The following is a 6,016-nucleotide window of genomic DNA, read 5'->3' as shown; positions in this document are numbered from 1 at the left end:
ATTTGTAGTGCAGAACAGTTCAAAATCTTAAAGAAAACCAGTTCGAATGCATATGTTGTGGATCTTCCTGATGACTATAGGATTAGTGCGACATTTAATATTGAAGATTTAGTCCCATACAAAAAGATAATATTCCTGCCTTCTGACCCCTTTATTGCTATACCTGCCCATGTTGGACACCCTGCCCTATTACCTGCTGTTGAGCCACCACCTCCCAAATTTCATGCACGCAGAGAACAAATAGAACATATATTGGATGAGCAGGTTATTTCAAGCAGGAACGGTGGTTACCAACGTTACCTTGTTCGGTGAAAAGGTCGACCAAAGTCTGATGTGACGTGGATTTCCAAAGCACAGTTGCAGCGCATTGACCCCGATCTTCTGGAGCAGTACGACAGCCGGCCAGACCTGTACTCGACGGGGTCGAGTTTTTCTCACCCGGGAGGAGTTGATGGGGACATCAGAGCCCTTTATCCTGATGATCCTGAGCCCCCGGATTGAGCCAGACTCGTTTATTTGCATATTTATTTTATTATTTTATTTTTGGGCTTATTTGCATTCTAGGGTTTATTTGTGGTTTATTTTATTTCTGGGCTTATTTGCATTTTAGGGCTTATTTGTGTTATTTGTGGGTTCATTAGGATTTATTTCTGTGTAAGGGGGGTTTATGCAAGTTGTGTATTTGGGCCCTATATATAGGGAACTATTTTCATGATTAGGGTTTAATGAATGATTAAGAATTTCTTTTCCTCCCAGATCTTATTCTTCCTCCTCCTCCTCCCCTTCTCTTCTTCCTGTGTCTCTAGAACCTCTTCTTCCTTCTTCCTCTCTTGTTCTTCCTTCTCCTCTTTTTCCGCATTTGTGCGACATCACTTGAGGGTTAAAACCCCTTGATTGGACCTTGATGGGTCATACACAACACAGAGACATCTTCAAGTAATCTCCTGCACGATTTATATTCAGTTATTATTAGTGGATTGAAGAGAAATTTAACATCAGAAGAATAAACAAATTAAAGTATCAGGTTCCTGTAAATATGAAATACTGGTCATGCGAACTTTTGATTATAAATGGCGGAAATAATAATGATTAAATAGGATGTACTCAATATATATAGTGGAGAAGTTAATGACAAAATTTAAAGACTATAACTAACATAAAAAAATCAGTAGCAATTTCATCCATGCATTATTCCTAGTGTAACATGTTTCAGTCAGAGAATCACTAACTCAAATCATTCTATTTAAGGTGCTAACAGGCTGAAGGTTAAATGCAGACAGACAAACCTACTGTTGGCTATAGAGTAGTTTAAATAAATATCTTCTTACTATTAATATGTTAAGGTCTTATTCAAGTAAAAGTTATAAGGTATCTTACTTAAGCATTAGACAACTGATTGTATAAAGTTTATACTAAGAGACCTTATAGTCCTCCATGAAGAAGTTTAGGACATGAAGAAATGAAAGGAATCCCATATCAGACGCACACACATCTCAGGTTTTTATAGACACTATTACATGAGTTCTGTTGAGTCAGGTAGGGCCCAACGGAATTAGTTCAGAATTGGTTATGGTGCCAGAATTCCGTTGGGAGAAACGTTTCATTTTGAAACGTTTTGGAGTGCCTGTTGAAGCTGCTCTGTGTCCGCAGGGAGGTGTGCGTCAATATTCCCCCTCAAGCTGAGGGTGTCGGTAGCACACAAAGCTTGGAACAGAGAAGGCCATGCCGTGTAGCTGAGAGGGCTTTCGTGAAGATGTCGGCAGGTTGGTCGTGAGAAGAGATGTGAGCAAGCTGGATTTCATGGGACGAAACTTTTTCCCGCACAAAATGATAGTCAACCTCTATGTGCTTTGTGCGAGAGTGAAAAACTGGATTCGTCGCAAGGGTGATTGCAGAGATGTTATCACAACATAATACTGTTGAGGAGGAAACCGAGATCTAAATTTCAACTAAAAATTTCAACTAATTTCTTTTAAGTCAACCAAGGGAACTATAACCATTTTTGTCAGTCATCATTCCCATTCTACAATTCCGACTTGTCTCCTCTAGACCTTCTTCCCTTCTAATCTTGTTTTTAATTATTTGGTCTTGTTTCTACATTATAAAGAGACTGGTAGATATAGGCACATACAAGAGAATAAGCAAGATGAATGGAAAATGTGATTTCAATATTATATGACCACCAGCTGCCAATAATGGAGTAATAATGTAAAATAGTTGAAAGAGAAGAGTTCATACTGCGCAAATTTAAGGAACTCCACAGGCTGGGGTTGCATAAAGGATTAGACTGGAAAAATGGCTTGCTTGAAGAGAAGAAAACGGGATGAATAAGAAATGCGATGGGAGACAAGAAAAAGTCAACAACATCAAGAAAAATGGGGGTTTAAAGAGAGAGAGCGAGAGAGAGAGAGAGAGAGAGAGAGAGAGAGAGAGAAGCTTTTTTAATTCCATGGAATGAGTTATTTTTCCTAGTATTTTGAAACTATGACCAAATGGCTATAGAGGAACGTATTCCTTCACAATTTTAAAATTTACATGGAACATCCAGTTCCCATGAAATACCATGGAACTTGCCTGCATGGAAACAGGTCTTGAAAGGTCTAAAACTGTAATGAAAAGCAAACCACAAAGGAATAGTATAAATATTATTTCAAGAAAGCTAAAAGTGACCAATGCCACCTGGATTTGTAGAGCTTCAAGCAAGTAATTAGTAGTTGTGGTAAGCATGGAACCCATTAACAGTTAAATTATACCATCATCTCTTGCGAGAATTAAGGTAGGGCATGGTGATGCACCTGCTTCAGAAATAACTAAAGTTCTCAGAGATCATATGGTGTTGTACAGCGCAAGAGAACCCTAGAAGCAGAGGCATAGTCTATGATGTCTGGTATACAATCGGTGCATCAACATCAATTAGTTGACTTAAGAGTTCACAATGATAACAAGATATTGCATGGCTCTTTTTCCATTGCATTCAACAGCCATGGCATATTATTCCACTAGAAACAATCATCAAGCAATATTGGTTCAACCTATCTCATCGGCAGCATGCAGTTTAACTTGCAAAGAATTCAATGCTATTGTTGCCCCTCCAGCCATCAAAACAAATGTCGAGCACTTGAGGGTCATCTCTCATGTTTTCAAATCTTCCCTCCTACCGGCAACTTCTCTCCGCCATGAGGTAGGAGTTTTGTAACTAAGTTCTAATCGGTACAATAAAACTGTGTGGCCAGCCAGAAGGCTCTGTTGTTTAACATCGTGATAAGAAATACCTTTTGACTCAAATCAATAAAAAACAAAAAAAAATGATGATGATGACTACGACAGCCACAGGAACAACAGGAGAAGAAATGTTATCCAAATACGATATTGAAAATTTTATCGTATCAGGTTGCACTTCGAGATTTGTAACAAAAGGCTAAAACGTTAAGGAAAGTAGGAGAAAAAAATAAATAAGAAAGACGAGAACAACAGTATTAATAAAAATAAGCAAGATCAAAGAACTCGGATAAATTTTTTTTACCAGCTCTTCCAATTTGAACAATTCGCAGAGGCGGAGTTGCCTCCTCCGAGGCCACAGCTACAAAATCAAAAAGAAATTAATAAAAAATGGCTACGAACAAGCATGGGAGAAGAGAAATGTGCGAAGATTCTTTTGGCAAATAAAGGAAATAAAAAGATCGCCACGTACGATTCGCCATGGGAGAATACGAAGGCAGGAAGATCAAGGATCGACACGGCGCGGCAGGCTGCAGGTCATTAGATTTGCAAAGAAAAGACTCCGTTCAGTCTCGGGCGTGAGGTCGACGAGAGCGGCTTTCGATTGTTCTGGTGGCACGCTGGCAGCGGCCTGCTATGAGCTACGGATCAAAGTCGGGTAGTTCTATATACACCCCACCTATTGCTCAGGACACCCCCCAAAAACCAAAAAGAAAATACCCAAACTAACCTTTAGTGTAATTACCATATTGCCCTTAAAATTTTCTCATACACCCCCCTCCTCCTCCTCGTTTCGTTTTGAAAAGAAAAAAAAAACCCCCCCTCAAACCCCCCTTAAACCCCTCGATCCATTTACATCGTTTAGGCGATCTTTGAAGGAGATTTAAGCCCCATTCGAAACATGGACAAGCAACTAGTGATTTGGGACGAAGAATCGGCCGCAAAGGTACGTGTTCCACCTTGTTTCGAAATTTTTTTTTTTCACGGTTCGTGCTCCGTTCGGCACTGGATCGCCGAACAAAAGGCTTCTGTTCGGCTGAACAGTGCCGAACAGAAGCCTTCTGTTCGGCAACCCTCAACCGAACTCTTCTGTTCGGCTGCACAGTGCCGAACAGAAGGCTTCTGTCCGGCACTGTGCAGCCGAACAGAAGGGTTCTGTCCGGCTCTGTGCAGCCGAACAGAATGCCGGCGACGAGAGGGAGAAGGGGGAACGGGGGGGTTTTGGGCGTTGGCGAGGTGCTTTGGGCGGAACAGTTCAAAGGGAGACGGAGGGGGTTTGGCCGCCGGCGAGGTGCTTGAGGCGAGGTTTTTTGGGCGGAAGGAAGAAGTCGGCGGGTGTTTTGGAGGGGAAGAGCGGGGTGGGGGGGGTTTGGGGGGTGTAGAGAGCAATTTAGGTGAGGGGGTAGGGAGGGTGGGGGGTAATTTAGGAATTTTTAATTTTTTAGGGGTGTCCTTAGCAAATGGGGGGGGGGGGGGGGGGGGGGTGTGGGGTGTAGAGAGTATTTAATTTTTTTTAATTTTTGGGGGGTGTCCTGAGCAATAGGGGGGGTGTATATAGAACCACCCATCAAAGTCGCGGTCAGCCTAGCTTGATGCCTGGTAGGGACGAATCAGATTTAAATTGGTAGTGGTCCAGGGGTGGCAATGGAATGGGGTTGGGTCAGATATGGGTCAGATCAAATATGGGTGGAATCAACAATTTATCAATTTAAATCTGATCTATTTATTTAATTGATCAAAATTTTAATTTTAAATCCACTCTATTTATTAAATAGATAAAGGGGTTAAACTATTTAAATGGGTCTTTAACGAATTAAATAGATTTAAACAGGTAAAAAAAATCATATTAAATAGGTCAAAAATGAATTAAACAAGTTTCAAATAGACTAAACCCGACCCAATTATTAAATGGATCAAAACGAATCAAACAAGTTAAAGGTTTAAATTTGAACCTAACATATTTACGATCCAAATTTATTTATGTTGAACTCAAATCTACCTAAAGTGGGTCGTTTGTAGGTTGGATTTACAAATCAAAGTATAAATTACCATCTCTAGTGGTACATTCAAGATTCCATCTTATCTGTCTTAGCAATTTTGAATTTTTCTGTTCCGTACAGGATTTTGAACTTCTCCACTAGTGGCCATCGTTATAGTACTTTATTATATTATTTTATTAAAAAAAAAAAAAGGATATACCTTGACCATCCTATAAATTGGGACGTTTGGATTATTTTATTATTAACAACTTACCGCCACATTACCGACAGATTACCGACTTTTCTTATTTTTATTATTTTTTTATTTTAAATTGGTTGTGTTCCACCGACCTAACAGTTGATTGGCAGGCATCGGCAACTAGGGTGCACTGTAGGATGGTATGGTACAATATGGCGATGGTGGGGTGGGGGATGTGTGACGACCCGTGCGAGCTTGTATTTAATTCCACATCAGTTATTCGTCGAAAAAATTTTGGGTAGGACTAAAGAACTAAACATATCTTCTGGCAAGCCATTTTGGGTGAAATCCTGAATTGTTATAAATATTATTAGACTAACTCGATTTATAGCCTATATAAACTAGAGATATTGTAGCACGAGTCTATGGAGGCTAACTCGGGCAAAAGAGATCTCCATGGTAGAAAGTACGTTGGAGGCTAGGGTAGGGACGATGGTTATGGAGGAGACGCGAGAGGGTTTCCTTACCAACGTTGTAACAACCCAAGATCTTACCCAAAATGGCTAGCCGGAAGGTTTTATTTGGGTTCTTTGATCCTGTATAAGTACCCAAGATCTAC

At 40.3% G+C, this 6,016-nt stretch overlaps 1 long non-coding RNA gene across 1 annotated transcript; it reads right to left on the bottom strand.

The window, feature by feature from the left end:
• Positions 1-667: 667 nt before the first annotated feature.
• On the bottom strand, positions 668-3,870 carry LOC120111875. Its single transcript, XR_005513277.1, has 3 exons — positions 3,692-3,870; positions 3,524-3,580; positions 668-944 (listed from the first exon to the last, which is right to left on the bottom strand). It is a non-coding gene; the product is annotated as an uncharacterized LOC120111875 (long non-coding RNA).
• Positions 3,871-6,016: the final 2,146 nt, after the last annotated feature.

Source organism: Phoenix dactylifera, chromosome 9 (assembly GCF_009389715.1).
Source record: "Phoenix dactylifera cultivar Barhee BC4 chromosome 9, palm_55x_up_171113_PBpolish2nd_filt_p, whole genome shotgun sequence".
Classification (NCBI taxonomy): Eukaryota; Viridiplantae; Streptophyta; class Magnoliopsida; order Arecales; family Arecaceae; genus Phoenix; species Phoenix dactylifera.
Note: the sequence above shows the minus strand (reverse complement) of the source record. Positions and strands in the feature narration are given on the sequence as shown.